This window comes from Bos indicus x Bos taurus, chromosome 23 (genome assembly GCF_003369695.1).
Source record: "Bos indicus x Bos taurus breed Angus x Brahman F1 hybrid chromosome 23, Bos_hybrid_MaternalHap_v2.0, whole genome shotgun sequence".
Classification (NCBI taxonomy): Eukaryota; Metazoa; Chordata; class Mammalia; order Artiodactyla; family Bovidae; genus Bos; species Bos indicus x Bos taurus.
This window is the reverse complement of record NC_040098.1, coordinates 50,943,333-50,970,548: the sequence shown is the minus strand read 5'-3', so window position 1 is coordinate 50,970,548 and position 27,216 is coordinate 50,943,333. Positions and strand designations below refer to the sequence as shown.

Below are 27,216 nucleotides of genomic sequence, written 5' to 3'. Positions count from 1 at the left end.
GTGCCAGGTCTTAGATGCAGCATGTGGGATCTAGTTCCCTGACCAGGGATCGAACCCAGACCCCTTGCATTGGGAGCTCAGAGTCTTAGCCACTGGACCTCTCCCTTTGATCGGGTACTGGTCATGTCAGAGGAGGCGGTGCTGCTCCAGTAAGAGCTGTCTGAACTAACGATATCTGTGGTGGGTGCCGGGGTCCAGCCCCGGCTGATCCAGGGTATTGGAAGGAGAGACGGCGTAGGCGAAGATCAGGAAACAATTGCTTAACTAAACGTTAATTAAGGATATAAAGAGTAATAGAATGAGGATAGCTCAGTGAGGAAATTCAGTGGAGAAAAGAGGCTGAAATAAGGATAGCTCAGTAGGAAAATTCAGTGAAGAAAAGAGGCTGAATAAAATTCCAAAGCAGGGAATTAACATCACCTACGAAGGCCGCAGGCGTCCTCCCGTTCTCCCAAAGGAGAGGAGACACTAAGGCCTCCCCGGTCGGATCTTAGAAGCCCAGGCAAAATTAGTAGGCTCGATGAGCTTCCCCGCCTCAGAGGAAAAACTCAGCCAGAAGGTGAAAGAAAGAACGACATGGGGAGACCAAATTTCGGTGAACAAGGCCCGCACTTTATTTTCCAAAGTAGTTTTTATACCTTAAGTTATGCATAGAGGATAATGGGGGAAGGGGTGGAGTCATGCAAGGACAGCAGTTCCTGGTTCTAATCGAAGCCAGGCTTTCAAACTTGTCATATGCAAAAGTTCAGGTGATTTACATCATCTTCTGGCCAGGAGGCCTGTTAACATTTTAAGAAACTTATTTTTCTCTAAAGGTGATTATTCCAAAGTCAGGTGATTATTCTAAAGTCAGGCGCCAGCCTCCAAAAGCATTGGATAGAGTTGCATTCCTATAGGGCAAAGGTGAGGTGGGCTCAATCAAGAAAAGAATTAACTCAAGCGTCCAAGGTTACAAACATTGAGGCTACTACTTACATTTCTATACACCCATTATATCAATCAATACACTGCCAAGGACACAGTAGGTAAGGGGTATGGAGACTTAGCAGCAAACATTGGCCCAACAAGTGAAAAACCCTTCACCAATACAATTTCTAATCAATCTTTTAACTACACAAAAGAATCTGTGTTTAGACAGTTTAGAACATCTCCTGCCTCTCACAGTTGGGAGGCTCTGAACAATCACATGTGGCCGGAAAAACCTATTCAGGCAGGCTAGAGGATTTCCAAAGGAGTTTGTAGGTTGAAACACTGTCACACCCAAGAATTATTAACTGGAGCTGTAAGCTAACTCTTTTTTCAGAGAGGTAGTGGGGGGCAGCCCCCCGTAAAGTCAGAGGTGTAGGTGAAGGCACAAAGCAGAAAGTAGGCAGACTCTGGTTTTGGGGGTAGATGGGGGACTCCTGAGGCTTGATCCCGCCTTTGCGTATGCCGAGCCTCCTTCCTCATGACCTTTGTCATGGGCGGAGTGCCTCACGCTGGCTCCCGGCAGTGATAGAATTCCAGTTGAGCTATTCCAGATCCTGAAAGATGATGCTGTGGAAAGTGCTGCACTCAATATGCAATATGCACTCAATATGCAATATGCAATATGCACTCAATATGCAATATGCCGGCTCCCGGCAGGTGGGTCACATTCTGAGGTCCTGGGGGGCAGGGCTTCAACACCTAAGTTTTTAGGGAATTCAATCTGATGCATAACAAGGTCCAAGTGAAAAAAAATGCCACGAAAAGTGAACCAAAGTCACTTGAAATTGAGAGGTTTCTGATCAGTCTGGAATGATTGCTGCAACAGGAGCATCCATGCAGACCACCCAAAGGGGTTCATGAGAGGATGCTTGCTAACTGTAGAGCGGCGGCTGGGTGGGAGGGACACCCACTCTGCACGGTGGCCCAGCCCTAGTGGAGGCCCGGGCACTGCTGCTGGGCACAGACACGCAGCTGCCAGGACGCTGCCTGAGCTGTCAGGCTGCTGCCTGAGCGGAATCCAGCCAGTGCCTGGCGCGCCGCATGGCGTCCGCTGCCTCACGAGCCCTGCTCCTCCCGGAGCCCCGCACACGTGCGTCTCCTGCTCCCTTAGTGGGGTAATTCGGACAAACTACGTTAAAATGGAAAATGTGCTTACCTCCGGTTCAGCGATTCCACTGCTATGAATTTCCCCCCGCCTAAGGAAATAATTCAGTGATGCCCAGACATATTTTTATAAATATGTCTATTTATCAGAGTGTTGCTTACATGAACCAAGAACTTCCATATCCATCAGTGCTAGATGAGTTAAGTAAACTGTGAAACAAGTGTGCCCAGCATGAGGCTACATTAAGTGTAATGAGATAAATCAGGGATTTTCAGCTCGGTCAGATCTAAAGGACTCCTTCCTATAATAAACGTCAGACCCAAATGCCTCTTTTCTATAATAAATGTTTATAACACTCCCCTTACTGTCCTGAAATGAAATTCATAGATAATATAACCTACACACATGACTTTTAAAAAAATCAATATAATGACACAATGACTCACACACACAAGTGTGAAGAATCAATATATTACCTTAACTGTAACATAAAAGAGAAATAAAGAGAGAAGAGTCAGTAATGAAATGTTTCAATATGTAAACGCACAGGCGTGGGTGCCCCGGGGGAGACGTATGGAACGTCAAGGTCGGCCCCTGAGGGATCCCCTCCAGTGACCCAGGCTCGGGCCAGACCCTCCGCTGTGGGCGCCCGGAGTCCAGCTCTCCCAGCTGCACTGCTATTCATGACGAGGTTTCCCACAATGAACACGGTGAGGCACACACCAGGATCACCACCCCACCAGAGTCCTGTAAAACGGAGTCATGCTGAAACCAAGAAAAAATTGATTGTATCTAAATTAAAATGAATTTTGGGTCTTAGATTATTCTAAATAAGCTTTTTAACCACAAGAGTTACTGGTGGGATATTTCAAAATCATGAGGGATTCATCTGCACGTGGGGCGTTGCCTTGCACAATATAGGACGTTCAATACCCCTGGGCCACCGCCCACTAAAGGCCCAGAGCCATCTCCCGAACAAAAAGCCCCCACAAAAATTTCCAACCCACTCCCACTGTGGGGCAGAGTGACCTCCTCGAGAACGTCACCTTCGACCTGCGTTTGCGTGCGTGCACGCTCAGTTGCTCAGTCGTGTCCGACTCTTTGTGACCCTGTGGACTGTAGCCCACCAGGCTCCTCTGTCCATGGGATTCTCCAGGCAAGAATACCGAGTGGGTTGCCATGCCCTCCTCCAGGGGAATCTTCCCTACCCAGGGATCAAACCCAGGTCTCCTGCATTGCAGGCAGATTCTTTACCATGTGAGCCAGCTGGGAAGTTGTCCTGATATGTCTCTACTGATGTGGAAAGAAGTCCATAACGTGTATTTTTAGTGCAGTGGATGGTTAAGTAAAAATCTTAAGGATCAGCAACCACACGCAATTCCATTTTCAAAAAAAGAATAAACTGAAGAAAGAAAGACTCCGTGCAAAACCAATGTGTGTGTGCGCAAGTGTGTGTGTGCATGGGTGTGCATATGTGCGTCCACAGAGGAACCAATCTGAACATTTACAGACAAACATATTAACCAGCCTTGTCTCTGGCAATATTGTTGCTGCAGGTAATTTGCATATTCTAATGTTGGTTTTCTAGAATAGACTGATTTATTTAATAATGTTATACGATCAGAAAAATTCAACCATTTCCATTTGGCAGACAACCGCTAGCAGGCCGTTTTCTCAGCTCCAGCACTGGGGGTGTTTGGGCTGGGCGGGGGTGGCCTTCGGCTGTCCTGTGTGCTGTGAATGTCAGCGGCCTGGCCTTGACCCCCAGGTGCGCAGCGCACATACCGCGGGCATGGACGTGAACCTAGAGCGTCTTCAGACACTGGTGACCGGCGTGCAGGTGTCATTCAGTCACTAAGTCGTGTCCGACTCTTTGCAACCCCACGGACTGCAGCATCTGACCTCCAGGGAGGCAAAAACCCACCCCTGGCTGAGAACCATTGCTGCTGTGAGTTCTAACCACTGCTAAGCCATCCATAACCTGTGCAATTGGTGAATAATCACCACGCAGACTCCTTTTCTGTAAAATAGATGATGACACCTCATAGGGTTGCTTGAGGACTAAATTAGCAAACGTACATTTGAATGACTAGCACAGTTACTGGAGTAGCATCAAATGCACAAGAATGTGGGCTTTGATTATCGAAGAAAAAAGTCTACTTCTCAACACGGGATGCGGAGTGGTGCTGGAGACGTTACAGGTAGATAAACACATTTGGTATAGGAAGGAGCTAGACCCCACAGGCCACTGTCCCCTCAACGACTGGCCTCTCCCCACGGGGTCCCAGAAGCCCCACTCAGGGCTGGCTCTTTCCTGGGACCTGGATGAAGTCTCAGCAGGTATCTGTGACCATGAGGGAAGCCTCTGCCCCATGATTACAATGCTGTCTAGAGTATAAAATTCCAGACTTCACTTGGTGATGTTCTGGCTCCCCAGCCCTCCTGGGAGAGGGGAACTGGGGGCTTCTCCCTGAATCAGCTTGTACCCCACTAGGGTTGGTGGTACCCTTCAGGGCTCCTTCTCAGTGGTGAGGGGGCGAAGCCTTCAGTGGCTGGCACCCTGCCCTGCACCCAAGTCCTTGGGGCTGGGCAGACACTCAGACGCTTCCTTTTGGAGCGAGGTGGCCTCGGTCAGGTTCTCAGGGCCTCCCCTGCAGCAGATGCCACATCCTGGGACCTGCTTCTCCTTCTGCACCCAGGAGCTCTTCTCTGGGGTTGCCCGAGCCCTCAGAAGGTCCACATCTCATCTCCAGAAAGCAGAACCAGCACCCTGCTCCCTGACTTGGGGGAACCCGTCCTCCACCCCTGGCCCTGCCGGGTGAGGAGCACAGAGCATTCCTCCGCCCCCTGACCCCAGGGGCGCACCTGGCTCCAGGCGAGGGGTGCACCCTGCCCCTTCCTGCCCCTTCAGTGGAGCTGACGGGGGAGGGCCGAGCAGATCACAGGCTCCATCACTTCTTCCCAAGGCTGCCGTCGCCCTGGTCCCTTCGGTGCAGGCAGCAGAGTCTGCAGGACCCAGAGGCGTGGGGGTGTCCGGGATGGTCTTGGAGGCTCAGACAGAGACAGGGTTTATGAGCACCCTCAGTGCCTCATCTCCTGGTCACCTGTATTCACAGATGGCCTCTCTGTGGACCTGAGGCTCCAGCCCCATCCTCTGACCTCAGCAAGGCAGGCCGCAGGGAGGTCTGAGGTCCACCCGAGACAGGCCCCTTCTGTGAGGGATTTCCCCGGAAACCAGGCTGCCGGGCGCAGCACCAGTCGCTGGCAGTGACGACTCGCGGCCATGAGGCTCCTTAGGAAGTCACGGCCAGTCTCCAGGTCCACACGCTCAGCGTGAGCTGGGCCAGCCGTGGGCTGTGAGAGGTGCAAAGCAGGGATCACGCTCTAGGTCATGGGTCCCCTGGGGCCTGAGAGGGCCGCCTTGGCTTCCAGAGCTGCTCGGCTGGTAGCCAGGGAACACTTACAGAGAAGGGGGCTGTGCCTCGTGCAGGGTAAGGCGGTCACGTGTTCTACTGCACGGAAGTGACACAGATGCGGAGGGTGGGTGTGGTGGAGGCAGCTGGATTCAGCGCTGGCCCTGGGCCAGTCAGAGTGGAGGTTCGTACACGGGGCCCCAACCGGTAGCATCTGCATAGCCTCGCCTGGACACTCATTGAACATGCAGATACAGGCCTGGACCAGGAACTGTGGCTGTGGGACCCCAAGCAAGGCGCCTCTTAATAAGGCGGCTCTGATGCTGCGAGAGTCCTAAAGCGCGTGTTAGAGATACTTGGGGGGCGGTGGCTCCAGGGTCAGGAGCCCCCAGTGGGGAGTCTGATGGGAATCTTGGTCCTCATGTGGGGTCCAGCGGTGGGTGGGTAGCAGGAGGGGGAGAAGCTGTGTCTCGTTCACCATGACCAGCTTCTCCTAGCTCGCTCAGGACCTCCAGGGAGAAAAGGAGGCTGTGATAGAAACGGAAGAAGGTATCCTTCTGGAACACAAGCAGTGCAACTGGAGCACCTTCCGGAACTCAGCTAGGAAGCAGAAGACGGTGCTTAGAGCACAGCAAGGGGGCGGGCCTGGTCCTGGCCGGGGCGGGCCAGCCCCTCCTGGGGACCCCGTCACTCGCTCACTCGTGCGTTCATTCACAAACATTAATTGGACACTGATTATGGGGCACCTGTGAGGTGCTCAGCCTGAGAAATCAGGACCCAGAGTCAGCCCTGCACTGAGGAGTAAGCGTGGCCCCTGGGTGAAGAGAGGTGATGTGCAGACGGACGATGTGCCCCCAGATCATCACTGCATCACAACCCCGTCCCCTCACCTGGGTGAGGGGAGCCGGAATAGCTCAGCTGGGAGAGCGTTACACTGAAGATCTAAAGGTCCCTGGTTCAACCCCGGGTTTCGGCAGACTGAGCATTTTAATTTGCATCCAGGAGAAGGAGCAATTCTAGTGACCTGCTTGATCTCCATTTGCATGATTGAAACTCCGCGAAAATTATCTCTCTGGGCTTCCCTGGTAGCTTATCAGTAAAGAATCCGCCTGCCAGTACAGAAGACGTGGTTCCATCCCTGGGTCAGGAAGTTCCCCTGGAGAAAGAAATGGCAACCCATTCCGGTATTCTTGCCTAAGAAATCCCATGGACAGAGGAGCCTGGCGTTAGTGACTGAAATAACAACAGCAATCTGGATAAGAATCCCGAGCTGTCAATAAAGGACTAAATTACTCTCATCTCTTTTACTAACAAGATGGGAAAACATGAAACAGAGACATATCAAAAATGGCAAAAGCGGTGTATTTGAGACCTCACTCTCTCATCACCACTGTGTCTTCCAGTCTCTTCTCAGATGATAATTTCTTTGAACTTGACGGTGGAAAATTAAACAGAAAGTGGAATGTCTTGTTTTAGGTGTCACTATTTGGATTGTAGCAGTCATTTCATTTTCCATGGGGAAAATAATTAATCTCCTCTTCATGGCCCTATTTGTGCTCAGGTTGTAAGAGCTCCAGAAACAGGAGGGCATCTCAATGTGTCCCGTCATATTTCCTCTGCATCATAATCACGGATCATGTCAAATCTCCATTTCACCATCACTACCCTCAATTAAAAAATTGTCAAGAGTTTAATAGGGCCTTCAAAATCCATTTAGTTTAAATAATGTATCGTTGAAGGGCCATTCTGCAACTGCTAAAGCCGCTTCTGTGAGACAGATTCACTGAGTGGCCCTGGGGAGCATGCATTTCATTTAGGCAGCGTTTGGTTTGGCGTAGAGGATTATCATAAGGAGGGAATTTCCTGAAATAAGGTTTATTCCAAATATATTTTCAATCTACTTTCAACTTTTGTGTAAAAATAAGGATAGATATTAGTCACTCAGTCACGTCCAACTCCTTGCGACTCCATGGACTGTAGCCCGCCAGGCTCCTCTGTCCATGGGATTCTCCAGGCAAGAATACTGGAGTGGGTTGCCATTTCCTTCTCCAGGGGATCTTCCCAACTCAGGAATTGAGCCCGGGTCTCCCGCATTGCAGGCGGATTCTTTACCATCTGAGCCACCAGGGATGCTTGTCAGATAAACCCATCCTCTTCAGTGATGGTTCCTCCCGCAATTGTTTGGCAGCTTGCATAGAAGTCTGGAAGTATTTTGGACTGAAGCCTTTGACATGTGAGGCAGTCTTCCCCAGTATTTGAAACTGTGCTGGCCTAGTAATCTCCAGGCCCCTGAGCCTAAAATATGATAGAAATTCCCAGGAATAACATCACCCTCCAATCCCACAACTCAGCTCGAGTGCCCCCACGGCCAGCCTCCAGGTCCCGTCACCCAGCTGATGGGGCATCAGCAAGAGTCAGTCATGCCCAGGAAGAAAGTGAGCGACGCTTGGCCTGGAGGCCTCCCTGGGCCACGCGTGTGTCCCTACTGTGCGCAGGCTCGGTGGTTTCCATGGGGACCTTCCCCTCCCTCGTCATTTTATCACAACTAAACAGATGGGCGGCCTCGCTGCCTCCCCTCCCAAGGGCCCTGGTGGACTGGCCTGTCCGCACTGGTCGCAGGGAAGGAGGGGACAGTGGCATTGTGGGCAGTGCCCCCGACTCTTCTGGACCTAGGGACGGCTTGGCTCCCGGAGGGGACGCCTCTCAAGTCCGCCATCCCTTACATTCAGAGTCCCGGTTAAGACGGAAAGTTATTCTGAGTAATAACGCTTTCCTTCCCCCTGGGCCCCTCACGTTGAAGCTGCGATGCTCCCTACCTGGGACTTCTTGCTCAGTAGACTTGACTCTCGGTTCTGGAGAAGAAGGTGCCTTGCTCTCTGAAGGGCAGTGGGGCTTCTGCTGACTGCTCTGACCAAGCAGCCTTCCCATCCTGGGCAGCTTCTACTGACTCCAGAGGATGCCTCACCCGAACTCAGGACAGCCTGAACTTCTCCGACACAAGTGATGTTCCAGGCAGACTGTGGACACTGGCAATAAATTTGCAAAAAAAAAAAATCCTAACTAAAGGATGCAGTGCATGCTATTTTGAACACGTAGGGTCTCTGCCCCCTCAAAGGCGCTGTGTCCCTGGGCTGACCACAGGCCTCCAAGCGTGTTTCCCCACGGCCACCGCGTCTCCCCACCCCACTCGGGTGTCCTAGTCATTAAGGGCCACACAGGGAGCACATTTTCAAAGCCCCTATCGCTTCTAGCTGGGGACCTGCTGGGAGCCTGGTTCCTGTGTGTGAATGCTGGCCGGACGGGAGCAGTCCTGGGGGTGTGGGAATGGAGAGAGGAGGCGTCCGTGCGCAGGGCTGCGGGAATGTGCCTTTGCTCGGAGTGGGCCCCATAGGAAGCTCTGGGTCTGATGCTGACCACAGACGAAGGCCCGGGCTGGAGATTCTGAGTCCTCTCTGCTGCCCACCGGCTGGATGATCCCCGAGACACGACTAATCTTCCTCGTCTGATATACAGCATGGGGCCCAGGCCAGATCAGTGGCTTGGCTCTCAAACAGCAAAGTTCGGAAGACTCACCCGGCTAACACGTGAAAAACAAGGACCTCCTGGCAACGCCCAGAAGTTCTGGTTTCAAAGGTCCCCGTGGTGATGGTGCTGACGGTCTGTGGACCATAGGTGGGAAAACGCTGGACCAGAGAGAAGCCTTTTGGCCTCAGGTATCACTGATAGTCTCCAGCTCTGATTCTAAAGCAGATTCTCTCTGTTGGGTCTGGTGTTCCATTGTTTTTTCTATTTCCTTTTTATTTATTTTTTAATTGTAGGATAATTGCTTACAGAATGTTGTTGTTTTCTGTCAAACCTCAACATGAATCAGCCTTAGGTATACATGTATCCCCTCCCTCTTGGACCTTTCTCCCTCCACTGATCTTTATACACATGAAATACTTTAAAATTACCAGAGTGTTCATGATCTTTTCTTCATAATTAAATTTGAAAACATTAAGAGAGTAATGGTCTTCCCTGGTGGCTCAGCAGTAAAGAATCTGCTTGCAATGCAGGAGATGTGGGTTTGATTCCTGAGCAGGGAAGATCCCCTGGAGGAGGAAATGGCAACCCCCTCCAGTATTCTTGCCTGGGAAATCCCATGGACAGAGGAGCCTGGCGGGCTAGAGTCCACGGGGTCACAAAGAGTCAGACATGACTGAGCAACTACACAGAAACAAGAGAGTAATAGCTTTGAGAAGAGTGTCTTTGGGTGAAGGGCTAAACAAACGAAGCAAACAGACGCTGCTGCTGCTGCTAAGTCGCTTCAGTCGTGTCCAACCCTGTGCGACCCCACAGATGGCAGCCCACCAGGCTCCCTCGTCCCTGGGATTCTCCAGGCAAGAACACTGGAGTGGGTTGCCATTTCCTTCTCCAAGGCATGCAAGTGAAAAGTCAAAGTGAAGTCGCTCAGTTGTATCCGACTCCTAGAGACCCCATGGACCGCAGACTACCAGGCTCCTCTGTCCATGGGATTTTCCAGGCAAGAGTACTGGAGTGGGGTGCCATTGCCTTCTCCGAGCAAACAGATGAGGAGTTGGCTGTTTATCAGTCACTCCCCAGAAGACGTTCTGGGAGGATCTGCACGTGGTCATCCTGCTCTTTTTCATCTTCGCTTTCTTCCCCATCCTTTCTTCCCTTCTCTTCTGTCTCCCTCCGGTGACTCTGCTTTATCTGGGGGCTCCCTTGATTAAGGCCACTGCCCCGTGTAGAAGCAAACAGGAACCGTGGGTTCAGGACACCCTGAGAGCAGATCGGAAACCTGACCTGGCAGATGAGTGAGTCTGCTGTCACCATGGAGCCCCGCGCCTCGGTTCTGGGGTTCTGATCGGAACAGGAGGCGCCCTCAGCAGTTTTCAGCTCGCTCCTGGCATCGAGCCTTGGATCGAAAGATGAGGAAAACCAAAATCATCGGCAGTAGGGAAGGGGAGGCTAGCTGAGATGTAGCCGTGACTACTTTATTAGAGCAGCCGTAGAGAACACTCACACACGGGAAAACACCAGCAAATATGGGGGGGGGGGAGTGTTTGAATAATACAACGCTTGGATCTCTAGCAAGGTTAATAACACCATACAGAATCACTTTTGAAATTGCCAGTTAGAGAACTAATTTTGCTTCTAACACTCACTATTTTTTGGAACACATTTCCTGGGATTTGTATAGAAGACAAAGCATACAAATCTATCGATATTTACTTTATTTGCAGGAGTGACTAGCCCTTGGCGCAGACAAGCCCTGAGCATGTGCACGCCCACAGTCCGCAGCTGACACGGGCCGTGATGACCGCCCTGCGGAAGTTCCTGCCCGGTTCCCGGAAGCGTCGGCCTTCACCTTGCCATCCCCACACGGCTCTTGCCTGACGCCAGCGTGTGCCTGGAACAAGCAACACTTCTACGTAGATTTTTTTTTTTTTTACTTTTTTTCCTCTCTACATATGTCGTTAAGCTTTAGTCATTGCAGGAGAATTATAATACTTGTTCCAGTTTTCCCAGTTTCTTGATTAATTTTTCTCAGTTCAGTTCAGTCCCTCAGTTGTGTCCGACTCTTTGCAACTCCATGAATCTCAGCACACGAGGCCTCCCTGTCCATCACCAACTCCCCGAGTTCACTCAGACTCACGTCCCTCGAGTCAGTGACGCCATCCAGCCATCTCATCCTCTGTCGTCCCCTTCTCCTCCTGCCCCCAATCCCTCCCAGCATCAGAGTCTTTTCCAATGAATCAACTCTTCGCATGAGGTGGCCAAAGTACTGGAGTTTCAGCTTCAGCATCATTCCCTCCAAAGAAATCCCAGGGCTGATCTCCTTCAGAATGGACTGGTTGGCTCTCCTTGCAGTCCAAGGGACTCTCAAGAGTCTTCTCCAACACCACAGTTCAAAAGCATCAATTCTTCGGCGCTCAGCCTTCCTCAGAGTCCAACTCTCACATCCATACATGACCACAGGAAAAACCATAGCCTTGACTAGACGGACCTTTGATGGCAAAGTAATGTCTCTGCTTTTTAATATGCTATCTTGGTTGGTCATAACTTTCCTTCCATGGAGTAAGCATCTTTTAATTTCATGGCTGCAGTCACCATCTGCAGTGATTTTGGAGCCCCCCAAAATAAAGTCTGATTTTAAAGTCTGAATTTAAAACTGTTTCCACTGTTTCCCCATCTATTTCCCATAAAGTGATGGGACCGGATGCCATGATCTTCATTTTCTGAATGTTGAGCTTTAAGCCAGGACTCATTAAAATGTATGCATTCCCTAAGAAGTGCTGGGAAGACATTTCTGTAGGGAGACCCTTCTCTGGGCCTCTCGGTTGTAACGGCCACAGCAAAGATGACCTGGTACCCTCGGATGGCTGCGTGGAGTGGACAAGACTTTGAACAAGACTAAAAGTGATTTTATCCTCTCCACCTTTGAGGCATTTAAAGATTTTCCTTCCTTTTAGTTCAGCCTAGGGTTTCTAAACAAAAAAACAAAAAACTACATTTGTGACAATAATTTAAATGCATGGATTTGAGTCAGTTCTAATGAGGTGGATGAACCTAGAGCCTATTTTACAGAGTGAAATAACTCAGAAAGAGAAAACTATTGTATGCTAACGCATACATATAGAATCTAGAAAGATGGTACCATATATATGGAATCTAGAAAGAAGAACTTATTTGCAGGGCAGCATGGAGAAGCAGACATAGAAAACAGACTTACGGACACGGGTGAGGGGAGGAGAGGGTGAGACGTGTGGAGAGAGTAACGTGGAAACTTACTTTACCGCATGTAAAACAGACAGCCAACGGGGCTTTGCGGTATGTCTCAGGGAACCCAAACAGGGGCTCTGTATCAACCTAGAAAGGGGGGTTGGGGAGGGAGATGGGAGAGGGGTTCAAGAGGGAGGGGACATATGTACACCTATGCCTGATTCATGTTGATGTTTGACAGAAAACGACAAAATTCTGTAAAGCAATTACCCTTCAATTAAAAAGAAACAAATATAAAAAAATTAAAAAAAATAAGTGTGTGAAGACTAGGTAATAATTTAATGGGAAGCGGGTGGAGAGCTATCCTTCTAACAGAGACTGACTAATGGGAACTTGCATCAGGAAGTAATCTTTTTATTGTTGTCTTGACCTGTTGCCCGACAGCAAAGCCAGTAAGCTGGAACAAACATCGTGTCCTCCGTCCACGCCCGTCTCCCACAACCACATACTTTTGAGCAATATTATGTCTTACCCACTGATTCGGTTAGTATTGAGGGCATATGGTGTACACCCAAAATCCAGATTTCCTGGTCTTCAGATGAAAGGTAAGGTGTAACAAAATACACTTAAGAAAATTTATTCCAAAATAAAGTACTTCACATGAAAAGACTATGAATTAGAGACTTTAAAAGTAAATATATGCTATGAAAGTTCTCTTATAAAATTCTTATCCAATTAGATCATAGCCTGAGTTAAACGGTTAAGAAAAATTTGTAAGGAATTATAACAGATGATAATGCTCCAATTGAATTTAAAATATGTGAGCATTCATTCAGTAATCTTTTGGTGTAAGGCCAAGTTCTTTTCTTTCTATATGGTCTGCTGATTGGAGTTGCTTGTCATCTTTCTTGAATAAATCTTGCCTGAGATGCGTTTTCAGCATCTTTAAGTGGAGGTAGGAATTAAAATAGTTTCAAAACAATCTAGGTGCACAAAGCTTCTGGATTTGTAAGATTAGATTTCCTCTAATTATGATACAATAAAATTAACCTTTTTTTTGGTGTATACAATTCTGTAGTAACACATGTACAGATCATGTTGTTGTATTGTTGCTGTTTGGTTGCTAAGTCATGCGACTCTGTGTGACCCCCTGACTATAACCTGTCCATGGGATTCTCCAGGCCAGAATACTGGAGTGGGTAGCCATGCCCTCCTCCAGGGGATCTTCCCGACCCAGGGATTGACCCGCGTCTCCTGCACCGCAGGTGGAGTCTTCAGCACAGGGCCACCTCGGCCCTGCTGGAGGCAGAGAGGCAGGCATGGCGGGCCTGAGTCGGCCAGCATGTGTGGCTGTTATTCAAGGTCTCGGAAAGGCAGGATTCTCACCAGAGCAGCACAGTCATCCCATCAGCTGGGAACGTGGTCTTCACGTCCAGCATGGCAACTGTCCAGGCGGCCCTGCTGCCCGTGGGAGCCTGTGAGAACTTACATTCTAAGTTCAGTCTCTGCAGCCCCCCACACCGGGAGGAAGCTCACACGCCCTTGTGCTCACACACATACCTGTTCACGGGCAACGTGAGAGCAAGCCGGGTGAGCAGGATCTAACTCAGGCATACTGACATCTAGGGCTTGCACGTGGGATTCTGGGCAGCCTGGGTGCTGGGGGAGCCCTGCTGGTCAGATAGGAACACGAATCCACCCCAGTCATATTCTGCTCAGGGGCTGCTTTCCACATTCTTCTTCTTTCTTTCTCTATCTTTTTAAGATTGGGCGCTCAGGGCTGGTGCACTGGGATGACCCTGAGGGGTGGGATGGGGAGAGAGGTGGGAGGGGGGTTCAGGATGGGGGACGCAGGTACACCCATGGCTGATTCATGTGAATGTATGGCAAAAACCACTACAATATTGTAAAGTAATTAGCCTCCAATTAAAATAAATAAATAAATAAAAATAAATAAAATTGAAGTATAGTTGATTTGCAATGTTGTGATAAGGCCTGCTATATGGCAGAGTGACTCAGTTATGCATATACATATTTTTTTCCCTCATGGTTTATCACAGGATACTGAATATAGTTCTCAGAGCTATACAGTAGTACCTTGCTGTTTATCCATTCTTTCTTTTTCTTTTTTTTTTTCTATAGACAAGGCAGCAGTTACACACATCTTCAAAAATCACCTTCAGGCTCACGTTTAATGCATTCTTTTTCTCGAGAAGACTAAAATGATACAGACATCAGCACCCCCGGAGGGAATTCTGGAACACTCAGCACCTTTGAGCCCCCGGCAACGCTGCGGGGTTTCGTGTCTCCCTGAAACGACGCACTCAGGGGTGAACCAACTGCGGGGGTGGGGGCGTGTCTCCTGGAAGACAGGAGGCCCGCTTTTACATGCAGGAGTTGGGGGGACTTCATTTTGGGGCCATTTGTGGTCGATGAGTGGACTCGTGACTTCCGAGCTTCAGCTGGTTCAGGGACGGAACCTCACGGGGCAGGGGGTGGGCACTGAATCAGCCCTGAGGAAAAGCCAGTTGAGAGCTTCCAGCCACGTGTTAAAGACGTGCAACTGTTTCCTGAGGACCAAGAGGGTGTGCTAGCCACAGGAGATGCTAAGAATATTCTGTGGGAAGAAAGGAGAAAGGGAGAAAGGAAGGAGAGAAAGGGGATCATCCAAAGCTCTAGAAATAAATGCTCCACTCGGAGGAGAAGGCAAGCAGAACCCCGGCAACCCCTTCCAGTAGAGAGTCGGACACGACCTAGCAACTGACATCAACAAAGAGCCCCTGCTGCGATGGGACTTGCCGCAAACAGGCCTGGTCCTTCCCTCCTGATTGTGTCACCCTGAGCACGTTATTTACCCCTTCTAAGCCTCAGTATCCTCGTCTGTACATTGAGCCTTGCTTCACAGGAATTTGTTGAGGGCCAATGAATAAAAAAGAGCTTCTGCATTCGTGATGATGCTAAGGGCAGACACAAGGCAGCCGTTTCTAAGACGCTCTCCATATGTGATTTGTCCAGTTTTCACAACAGTCTTGCGAAGTTCCCGCCTCTTTGAAAGAAGACAAGGAGATTGAGCCATGTGCTCGGCTAAGCTGGCGGCAAGACTGGGATTTGAAGCCACAGGAGTCTGGCTCCCTGATCTGGGCTGGATCCCTCCTTCCTCACCGTCCTAATTTGCAAGTCTTTCTTTTGACCATTTCACAGGTGAAATGTGAACTCTGGCCATTTTCAAGATTTCAAACCGCAATGAAGAGAAGTGTGTTTGGCCAAACCCGGGCTCAGTGCAATCTGGGGCTTCTCAGTGGATTTGACTTATCTAGGCTCAGTTCACTGCTAATGGGCATCATTGACTCATACTTGTACCTTGTAATCTGAGTCCCAAGAGTATAAAAATTAAATCCACCAGTATTTTCAAAGTTCAAAGTTTGCATTAGTGTAACAGGGGAATAGAAGCTTCACAGACAACGGCAGCTTTCCAAGGACAAATACCTTTATTAGTGGGGAAAGTTGGCCTTTTGTGTCACTTAACGCTGGTTTTTCAAGGAAGTTGTTATTTAGTTGGTAAGTTGTGCCTGACTCTTTTCAATCCCATGGAATGTAGCCACCCAGGCTCCTCTGTCCATGAGGTTCTCCAGACAAGAATACTGGAGTGGATTGTCATATCCTTCTCCAGGCGGTCTTCCTGGATCAGAGATAGAACCTGTGTCTCTTGCATTGCCAGGTGGATTGTTTACCACTGAGCCACCAGCGAAGCCCTCTTCAAGGACGATCAACTGTATAAAATCGACCTTACGTTGGTCATGATGGTGAGCAGCTGGGCTGTAGGACATTTCACACCAGTGTTTAAAAATAAACCGCACACAGTGAGAACCGAGGCAGTCCTGGAGGGAAAGTAACCTCCAAGTTTCTGGTTTCCTCCGGGCTGGGAGCAGACAAGCCCCATCTCATCAGCTCTGATCGCATCTCCAGTGTTTAGACACTACTTCTCTCCCAGGAGGGAAAGTGGTTCCCTAGAGACATCTTGGCAGTCATAGACCTGCCCAGGTGCCAGCTTGAGAGTTATTTTCTTATGCTGAGGATTTTCTTCCCACTCGGCAGAGAGGAGAGATGTCCAGACTTGTTTGGGAATATGATCCCATCTGTGCTCAGATATATTTAGAGTGTCTCCCTAACTTCAGCCTTTCAATAGCCCTCGAGAGAAGTGTTGATTTAATTCTTGTATGTTTTAGGATGTTAAAATGGGAAGTACCCGAAACACAGATCTGGAATTTACTCCTGGGGTCTGGTGCCTGCTAACTCAGGTTAACGTGAACTCTGACGAGCATAATTAAATGTGTCAGCGATCCGTTTGCAGAAGAGCATTCAGATCCACGCAGAGCTCCGTCAATATCTCTCTTCCTGTCTCTCGCTCACTTTCACATACACATCCAGACTGTCATGGGCTCTCGCCATTTTCTTGCTATCCCCTTTCAGCCCTAATAAAACCATTTCTTCCGGAGAGTTTCTCTGGAATCAGTATTGAGCTAAGAAGCGACTTGAACATGAATCATGATAATGTGTCTCACTGTTTATGTAGCAATGAAGATTCTCAAGACGAATGGAGAGGAGCCAACCACCCTCTGTTCATCTCAAAGCTGTACAGCCCCACTATTCCTCACGCTGAGAGGTTTATTGGTAATTATTGCAGCAGATAAGCAGTCTTGAAGGAGGCAAAAGTTTTCAAAAATTGAGGTGCTTCTGTACCAGAAGGAACTAGGATGTGCCATGAACTCTGATACTAAATTAGATGGAAGAAATGCAAAAAAAAAAAAAAAAAAAAGCTAGCAAGTATTTAGAAAATAGTAATCAGTGTGTGTTGATTATCCTTTTTTTTTGACTGTGCCTGGCAGTACGTGGGATATTAGTCTCCTGACCAGGAATTGAACCCAGGGCCTCAGCCGTGAAAGCACAGAGACCTAACCACTGGACTACCAGGGAACTCCCCAGACTGATCTATACTCCAAAGACTTCAGACACTGGGATTATCCGAAACAAAGTCTAAAACAACCAGAAATAATCTATTTAAAAATAAAAGATTATCTTAGAAGAAAACATAGGTAGAACACTCTTTGACATAAATTACAGCATCATTTTTTGGGGGACCTGTCTTCTCAGGCAAAAGAAACAAAAGCAAAAATAAGCAAATGGGACCTAATAAAATTTAAAAGCTTTTGCACAACAAAGAAAATCATGGACTAAATGAAAACACAGTCTACTAAATGGGCGGAAATACTTGCTAATGATATGACCAATAAGGGGTTAATATTCAAAATATATAAACTGCGAATATAACTCAGTATTGAAAAAAAAACCTCTTTCTGTTCATCTCACTCTTCTTTTCCTTCCATCTTTATCATTGACTATATATATTTATTTACTTTGGCAATATCCTCTATAGACTATAAACTTCATGAGACTAGAGACATTTTCTGTTTTCTTCGCCATTTATTGAATGGCTAAATGAATAAATGGATGATAACTAAGTGACTGACTAGAGCAACATGGGTGGGTCTTACAAACATTATGTTCAGAAAAATTGAGAAACAATGAAAAGTGTAGCACAATTCTATTAATATAAATTATAAGCACAAGCATTGAAAAAGTCCAGAGGGGGAAAGTCTTTTCAACCAATGCTGCTGGAACAACTGTGTGGAAACAAAAAAGAACCTCAACCCTTACCTCATACTACATGTAAAAACTAAAGACAGTCATAGATTTAAACATAAAAGCTTAAAATATAAATCTTCTAGAATAAAACAGAGGAGAATACCTTCCTGAACTTTGGTGAATATAGGCAACGACTTCTTAGGTTGAACAACAACAAAAAATCAACCAGAAAACAAAACAAAAATTCTTATATAATTGACTTCATTAAAGGTAGAAATGTCTGCTTATCAAAAGACACCATTAGGAAAATGAAAAGGCGAGCTACAGAGTAGGAGAAAGTATTTATAGTACAGAGATCTAAAACACGTATAGAACTTCTTAAAAAATAAAAACTAGGGCTTCCCTGGTAGCTCAGCTGGTAAAGAATCTGACTTCAATGCAGGCAACCCCAGTTTGATTTCTGGGTCAGGAAGATCCCCTGGAGAAGGGATAGGCTACCCACTCCAGTATTCTTGGGCTTCCCTTGTGGCTCAGCTGGTAAAGAATTCGCCTGCAATGCGGGAGACCTGGGTTTGATCCCTGAGTTGGGAACATCCCCTGGAGATCTAAAGTATGTATAGAACTTCTAAAAATATTCAAAAAATATAAAGAACCCAGTTTTTAAAGTGGGCAAAGGGTCTGGACTCTTTATAGAAGAAGACTTGAAAATGACCTAAAAGCATGGGAAAAAACACCCAACATCATAAGCCCGCGGGGGATGTCAAGTAAGACTGAAGTGCACACCCATCGGCCTCCCGGGGGCTCCAGTGGCACCGGACTTAGAAGCAGCTTCCCAATTTCTCATAAAGTTCAACATAAGTTCTCCAATGAGCCAGCAATCCCAGCGCTGGGTTTTTTATCCCAAAGACCCGAGAACCTAAGTCCATATAAAGAGTTGTGCACAAACTCTCATAGCAGCTTTGTTAATAATAGTTGGTGGAGTGATGTGGATTGAATACAAATGTTTGCCAAAGGACAGAAGAGTCCACGCGCTTGTGTGATGGGTACAGCAAGACGAGGGAGTAAACTGCAGGGGTGCCTCTACAGACACGGCGCTGCGTGAAGGCATTGGATGTAGCAGACCAGACGCGATGTGGTTCCACCTGCAGAGCGGGGTGGTGGTTTAGTCACTGAGTCGTGTGCGACCGCATGGACTGTAGCCTGCCAGGCTCCTCTGTCCATGGCATTTTCCAGGCAAGAATACTGGAGTGGGTTGCCATCCACCTGCAGAAGAGGAGACGGAAGTGGAGAGTAGAAATCTCAATGCTGGTGCCTCTAGAAGGTGGGGATTGACTAGAAGGGGCAGGAAGGAACTTTCTGGGGAGATGAAGATGACTGGGATGACCATGCTAATATTGATACATACATCAAGAACTCATCAAACTCTACAGATCTGTGTATTTAATGAAAGAAAGTTATTATACCTTGTAATATGTGTGTAATATGTAATATATAATATGTATACATATACACACACATTATATATATATATATATATATATATATATATATATATATAGAATATGAGGGAAATGACTAGACGTGAAGCTTCTCCTGAGAGGAGAGAGAAGGCCGGCAGGCAGGAAGCAAGGGGACAGGGAAGGGAGGGGTAGTGAGGCGGAGGAGGGGTGGCGGGCGGGAGGGGAGCGAGTGGACCAGCGCCCCGTCTGCCGTCTTTCCTTCCGTGTGTCCTCTCCCCGTGTCCGGTCCTCAGTCCAGGAGGGGGGCACCGCCAGCTGCTGGGCACCCCTCAGTGGCATCTTGACTGGCTGGTTCACAGACCCCAGGCGTGCATTCTGCAGCACAGACACCTCCTTTATTTGGGTGCCAGGGAGGAAAGTCCTGGGAGCATCTTACTGGAAGCGTGTTGGAGGCAGGGGTCCCGGGCATTTCAGGATGCAGGGCTTCCCTCCCCCAGGCCCCGGGGACCCCTGGGAGGCCCCCATCTGACGCAGCACAGAGGCAGCTGTGGATCTGAAACCTGCCCCGGGCCTGGCGCATCCACAGGGCTCATCTCTTGGAGCCACCCCCCAGCACCGTGGTCCCTGGCCGTCACCCCAGCCTGGCCTGGACCTGTGCCTGAATGCCTCTGACCCACTCAGCACTCACCTGCTGAGTCCCTCCCTCGTGCCAGCTCCAGGCTGGGCGCCGGGCGGGGAGGACAGGACCCCTGGGCCCCTGAGCCCTCGGGATGGAGGAAACAGAGAGAGTGTGCAAAGCGAAGTCTGCGAGAGCTGCCAGGCCGCCCTCAGGCCCCGGCCCAGCCAGTGCTTTCAGAGGACTTGGCAGAGCTGGCCCCTGCACTCTCGGACATTCCTCCTCCTCTGACGTGCTCTTAGCTCGCTGCCCGTCCTCCCAGACCCCCGGGCCCACAGGGCAGCCTACTGCTGGCTGCCAGCCTCTCACACTCACCGTGGCGTCTTTAGAGATGGGACACAGCCCCCACCTCCCCCGAGCAGCCTCACATGGCAACCACAGGATTGAGGGCGGAGGCCCACCCCGCCTTCAGTGGGTGAAACGGGAGTTTTCAAACTCTACTTCTCAGGGACCTCTTGCAGCTGGCCATCGTATGTACTCATAGCGGGGAGAAGGCACCCAGGGCTTTGGGAGACTGGTATTGTCATCTTCTAAGTACCTGTGGAGATGTTATATATGAGTTCTTTTCATTCTACCTGTAAATTCCACTCTTACCAACATCCTGTAGAGGTGAATTTATACCCAAACTAATCACAGATTACCAGAAAGCAGAAGTGCTGTCACCTCTGGGTAGGGAATTGATTACATTTGTTTCACAACCACCCAGATACACGGAGAGACACACACACGGAGAGGAGGAGGATGAGGAAGAGGAGGGACAGGAGAGGGGGAGAGACAGAGAGGGAGGTGGTTTGTCTCCCGAACCTGCAGCTCAGCTACTTACCACCTTCCTGCTTACCCATACCAACCCCACCTTCACATGTGTTGGTGGAAAGGCTTTCTGAAGCCCTGGTTCTAAGATCCCGAAGTGTCGTCGCACCAGGGACCCCAGCTCTAGGCTGTTCACAGAAAATCATTCGCTGAAAGTCATTTCATCTAAGGATCATTTCCATAAAGGCCAATTTGTCCAATGTCCCAACTTACAAAATGTGTACCCCTCTTACCTGCTTTTGAAGCTTACAGGCCTCCAGTCCCGAAGCTCTGGCGGCCGAGGGCCCTGGGGTGGGGGCACCGGGCTCCTGGGATCCCAACCTCAGCCTCCAGCCTCTGCTTTCCTTGGGCCAAAGTGCAGCAACTTCCAATAACAATAGCTATTGATTATCTCACAGAGTTCTTGTGGGTCAGGAATTCAGGGCAGATGAGCCGGGGTGGGGTGGGGGTGGGGGTCGGGGGTGGTGTTCTGGCTTTGTCGTTGTTCAGTGGCTCAGTCGTGTCTGACTCTTTGAGACTCCATGGACCGCAACACGCCAGGCTTCTCTGTCCACCACCAACTCCTGGAGCTTACTCAAACTCTTGTCCATTGAGTCGGTGATGCCATCCAACCATCTCATTCTCTGTTGTACCCTTCTCTTCCTGCCCTCAATCTTTCACAGCACTGGGGTCTTTTGCAATGAGTCAGTTCTTCATATCAGGAGCTTCAGCTTTGGCATCAGTACCTCCAATGAATATTCAGGACTGATTTCCTTTAGGATTGATTGGTTTGATCTTTTTGCAGTCCAAGGGACTCTCAGGAGTCTTCTCCTTGAGAGCCTCGCAGTTCTTATAGGTAACTTGTCATCTGAGGGTCCAGTGGGGGCAGCTGCTCCCAGATGCCCTTGCAGTGTAGACAGCCTGACACGTGGCTTTTTGCAGTGTAGACAGCCTGACACGTGGCTTTTCTAGTTACAATGTAAGTGCCTGGTTAAGCTTTTGACTGTTGAGGCTGCCACTTCAAAGCCACCTATCTCGAATAAACAACCTCCCAGCTTCACAGCTAGCTAGCAAAAAAGCCAAGCCATCCCACCCATGAAGTTCCCCTATTAGAAAGCCGGTGACCCAGACAAAAAAAGATAAAAGATAAAATGGACCCTACTTTCCCCTGCTAAAGTCTTAATTCTTATTTAGGTTTTAAACTCACCCATAGAGAGAGAACCAGCAAAACCCTAAACACCCCACCCATTCTCCACCCAGAGGTCACAGAGGCCGGGGACTTGTCACATGAGGTCACTTGCCAAGAGGACGTGTGAACGGTCAAGCCTGCCAAGTCTGTCTAGTTCGAGACTCGGTCCAGTTCGAGGACCTTTCCCTCCACTGTTGGCTCTTAGTGGGGGAACCGCTTCCTTTCCAAGGCCTCGGTCACCATCCTGCAAGCCGGCTGTGGGCTCTGGATCCGGGACCCCAGGGAGGGGCTGTGTGAGTCCCACCGGGGACTCTGGGTCTGGGTCTGCCTCTGCGGGGAGACTGCCTCCCTCTCCCCTTCCTGACTGTGTGCTGGGACTGAGGTCCTGCCGGTCACCTGCCGACCGGAAGTGGTTATTCAGCGGACCGTGAGCCCCACGCATCGAGTCCTCCCACCCGCGACCAGGGCCTGCAGGGCTGGCCGAGCCCAGGGCCCGCTTTCCCTCCTGACATCTAGAGGCGGTGGCTGCCCCATCCTGGCAGCTGCTCTCTGGCAGGAGAGGCAGATGAATCATTTTAAAGGAACTTTCAAGCCACCAGAGAGAAAACGTGGGAAAGCAATCTCTTCAATCTCCTCTTTCCCGCTCTCTTGATTCTTCTTCAGTCCCCCTTTCTCCCTCTGTCCCTGCCCTTCCCTCTCGCTGTCTCTCTGTGTCTCCCTCTTGTCTAGGTTTTCCTGTGGGGTCAGGGACTAGCCTGATTCTGCCACGGGCTCCCTGAGACAGTGCTGGCAGCAGGGCCACCCGCAGGCAAGGAGACCGCACGAGGTGACGGTCCCTGCACAGCGGGGTCCTCTGGGGGCCAGCCCTGCCTCCCTCCCTAGACTGTGGGGCCCTCCTTGGATTCCCGTGCCCCGGCTATGCTGACCCCTGGGGGAATAGTCTGGTGAGGCTGAGGGGTCCTCAGGAGCAGAGAGGGCGTGTGGGTGTGAGGCTGGGAGGCTGGGGGAGCCTACCTGCTGGGTTCCTGCTTTGCCAACAACCACAAGAGCAGACCTCGGTCTCCAGCAGGTGGATGACAGGTGGCAGGGATCACCAGGTCACCAGGGTCATTTGCAGGTGGCCGCCCAGAGGCTGCTTTCTGTCCGGTCTATTGGAGATGGGCAGGGGAAACTCACGCTGTCCCAGGGGTGTATCCCAGGCAGCCTGGACCCCCATCTAGGCTCTGTTGCCAAGGGCACTGGAGGGCCCTTGCCCCTTTGCATGGGGTCCAGCAGCGATGCCAGGGCAGCCGCGGGCAGCACCGGGCATCGGCGTGAGCAGCTTTGAAAACATCAAGTGTGTCACAGGAGCAAGTAAGCGAGTCGTCGTTATTGTTCAGTCTTAGGTCATGTCTGACTCTTTGCAACCCCATGATTATAGCCCGCCAGGTTCCTCTGTCCATGAGACTTCCCAGGCAAGAATACTGGAGTGGGTTGCCATTTCCTTCTCCAGGGCATCTTCCCAACCCAGGGACTGAACCTGAGTCTCCGACACCGGCAGGCGGATTCTTCACCACTGAGCCACCAGGGAAGCAAATAAGTTAGATCGACGACGAGTCAGCAGCACCTAATTTTTATTAAAAATATCTCACTTATTCCTCTTTCCTCCCCGAACTTTCCCCTGGCTGGCAGACAGGAGGGAGGCCGAGATGGCAGGTGAGTTCACCAAGGCTCAGGCTGCCTGGCCAGGTGGTGACATGCTCTCTGGAAAGATCATCCGCGAGGAAATCCCAGCCAAGTCGTGTATGAGGAGGAGCAGGGTCTTGTTTTCCCTGACATTTCTCCTCAAGCACCCACACATTTTCTGGTTATATTCACAAAACACAAATTCCAGATTTCTGCAACAGAAGATGAAGATGAACGTCTTCTTGGACATTTGATTATCGTTGGCTGGAAGTGTGCTGCTGTCCTGGGCCTGAAGTAGGGTGGTGAACGCAGGCTCGGCTGGTGGACAGCCTGTCCGGCATGTTCCTCTCCACGTTCTTGGAGGTCAGCAGAAGACTTGGCCTCCTGGTGAAGCATGTTGTAGGAATAATTTTCCCTTTTCTTTGCAGTGATCAGGTTTGAAGCTTCCAATCTGCTAAATAATACTTTGTTGGGCCTGTGTATGGAGAAATTGCACAAATAATTTTAAATACCATACATAATAAAAGACATTGCTGCACGGTCTGAAAAAAAAAAACTCATTTAAAAATACTTTTCCTGTTTATGAAGCTTTAATTTTCCCTCAAGCATAGTTGTCTGCTCTGTAATACCCTGATGGTGGATTTTCAGTCCCAGTAAGTATTGTGAAAAAAGTGGGTGTTAGTCTCTCAGTCATGTCCAACTCTTTGCCACCCCAAGAGTGTACCTGCCAGGCTCCTCTGTCCATGGGATTCTCCAGGCAAGAATACTGGAGTGGGTTGCCATGCCCTCCTCCAGGAGATCTTCCCAACCCAGGGATAGAACCCACGTCTGTGCATTGCAGGTGGATTCTTCACCACTGAGCCACCTGAGAAACCCATTGTGAGGGTGGCAGTCATGAAATTTCCACTTCAGAAGTTATTTCTGGAGTTGTCCCTGCCTCTGTGAACATAGCTCACTTCTTCCCAGTGTGGCTCTGGCCCCTTTCCATTCCCCTCTTTCTCTCCTTTTAAAGGGAGAACAACTCACTAGCTCTTTCTGCCCAATTAGGAGGGTCCACAGTGTTTCTCGGAGAAGGCAATGGCAACTCATTCCAGTACTCTTGCCTGGAAAATCCCATGGACGGAGGAGCCCAGTAGGCCGCAGTCCATGGGGTCGCCAAGAGTCAGACACAACTGAGCAACCTCACTTTCACTTTTCACTTTCATGAATTGGAGAAGGAAATGGCAACCCACTCCAGTGTTCTTGCCTGGAGAATCCCAGGGACGGGGGAGCCTGGTGGGCTGCCGTCTATGGAGTCGCACAGAGTGGACACGACCGAAGCGACTTAGCAGCAGCGGCAGCAGCAGCGTTTCTGCCGTGGTGGCCGACCCAGAGCGGAGGGAGCTGGAGTCTCGTGGGCCCTGGCAGCAAACAGCAGAGAAGATTGAGTGAAGAGAACTTTGTTTCCACACCCAGTGCCGGGGCTCGTCTCGGGGCCGAGGCTGGCGCAGGGCAGCACCGTGGAGCTGCAGACATCGTCTTCAGAGTCTCAGCCCCATTCGCCCACAGCCTCGGACCTTGGCATTCCTTGAGTTATCTACTCCCGAAAAGATATTAATTATCGACTGTTTACATGTTGCTCAGGTTTTTTTTTTTAATTACTTTGAAAGTTATTTGACTGGTCTTGGTGTCGTGCTGGGTGGAAAGGGTGCCTCCGAAGCTCTGTCCTTCCTGAGCCCCAGGTGCTCGCTGTGGCCGCCCCTGTGTGAACCGGGACAGGTCAGTACACAGAGGAGAGGACGCTGAGCCCGGGGGGTGAGCGCCGGGCATGCGCTCCGGGGACTTGGCTGGGGCAGCCCTTGGCCGGCCCAGCTCCGGCGCTGAACTGGCGGCCTCCCCTCTGGGGAGGACTCGATGTGGGGACGCTGATTTGACTGGACTAGACAGACTCCACATCGACGCTTTTGATGGGGTAACCGGCGACAGGAGTGACAGAAGATGCTGATAGAAACAGCTCTGGAGGGTGCGAGGCCTGACCCTGGCCCCGGGGCCTGCCTGGAGGAGGGAGCGGAGCTGGCACGTGTCGAAGATCCAGCACGTGCTGCAGGGGCCGCAAGACGGGCTCGGAGGGCACGGGGCTCCAGGGAAAGACGCGACAGAGGGGAGGTTTTGAGGCAGAGGAGGCTTTGGCCTGGAGGGCTATGTAGTGTCTCAGCAGACACAGGACCAGGTCACACGAGACCTTGATGGGCGGATGGAGGAGCCGCCTCTACGTGCCAAGTTAAGAGCATGGATGCTCTGGCCTGGGGCTCACCTCCTCTGATCCTGCCTCCCACCAGCCATGCCTGGGGAGATGCCAGGGGCTGACCGGCCTGAGTGTGACTGCAGAATCCGTGTGCACACGGACCCCAAACACCGGTGCCCGCTGGCAGCTGCGGAGGTGCCTGCTCGTGTCCAGCTTCAGGAGGGACCTCTTCGGGGAGCACAACTGGTGAGGTGACCTCTGGATGTGCCGGGGCTCCCGGCCAGCAGCGCTTCCTCCCGCTGCTCCTGGCCAGGAGAGCACAGGTTGGCACAGGTAGGGAAAGGGGACAGGAAGCCGAGGGGGCCGGTGGGACACATCCCCTCGGGGTGAGCGGTGCTCAGGTGGGTGAAAGGTCATGTGAACACAGCCTCCCAGGACAGGGAGGGAGGCGGCTGCAGGTCAAACCACGCCGACGTGAGTTCCCTGTCCTGTTACTGTCACAGGACGCGAGGGAGCAGGCAGAGGTCCACGCTCCCATGGTATTTACACACAAGTATTCTCAGGCAGGAAGACCTCCTGGAGGAGGGCGTGGCAACCCACTCCAGGACTCTCGCCTGGACAGTCCCCATGGACAGAGGAGCCTGGCCAGCTATAGTCCGTGGGGTTGCAGAGAGTTAGATGCGACTGAGTGAGTAAACAGCACAGTATTCTCACGCCGGAGCTCCCCCCACCCCGGATCCTCTTTCAGGAGCGAAGGATCTATTCCCCCAGCTGCTGGACGTGTCACCAGCATACGACCAGCTGCTGCTTTGTTCTGGAAAAGCCGCAGCTGAGACAGAGCGGAGATGGCCTTGGGGTCCAACCCGGCAGCTGTGGCTGTAGCTGTGTGGTGGGTGGTCTGAGCCCCAGACCTTGGGCAGCAGGAGAACAGCCAAGACGGAGGCTGGTGACCCCAGGCCCACTGGTCTGAGACCACCCCAGGGACACCAGGGCAGGCTCTCCTCCCCCAGCGCCACAACAGTACCGGGTGTGGAACACGTGTGGGACCCTGGGGAGGGGCGGGGGCAGGAGCACCCTGAACTCATGAAGATGACCCCAAATTGGCAGAGAAACCTTGAACTGATGGAGAAACCTCTTGACTACCTGAGTCCTAGAATTTACTCTTGTGCATGTCTGACTGTGAATCCAGCTTACTGTCTAGGACCGCAGTTCGATTGACTCCTCGCTGCTTTTCATTGCTAGGGTTCAGGCGGCTTCTTTCTAAGTCAGGGGCCAAGGCTTGCATGGGGGCCCTGCTTCCTCCTGGGAGGGGAGTCAAGTCGTGTTCGCTGCTGGGAATCTGACACAGCTCAGTAAG

General features: G+C 50.5%; 1 non-coding gene and 1 pseudogene across 1 annotated transcript; both read left to right on the top strand.

Moving 5' to 3' along the window:
* Positions 1-6,390: 6,390 nt before the first annotated feature.
* Positions 6,391-6,463, top strand: TRNAF-GAA. The gene has a single exon. It is a non-coding gene; the product is annotated as a tRNA-Phe (tRNA).
* Positions 6,464-23,658: 17,195 nt separating this feature from the next.
* On the top strand, positions 23,659-25,206 carry LOC113881508 (annotated as a pseudogene).
* The last annotated feature ends 2,010 nt before the right edge of the window (positions 25,207-27,216 follow it).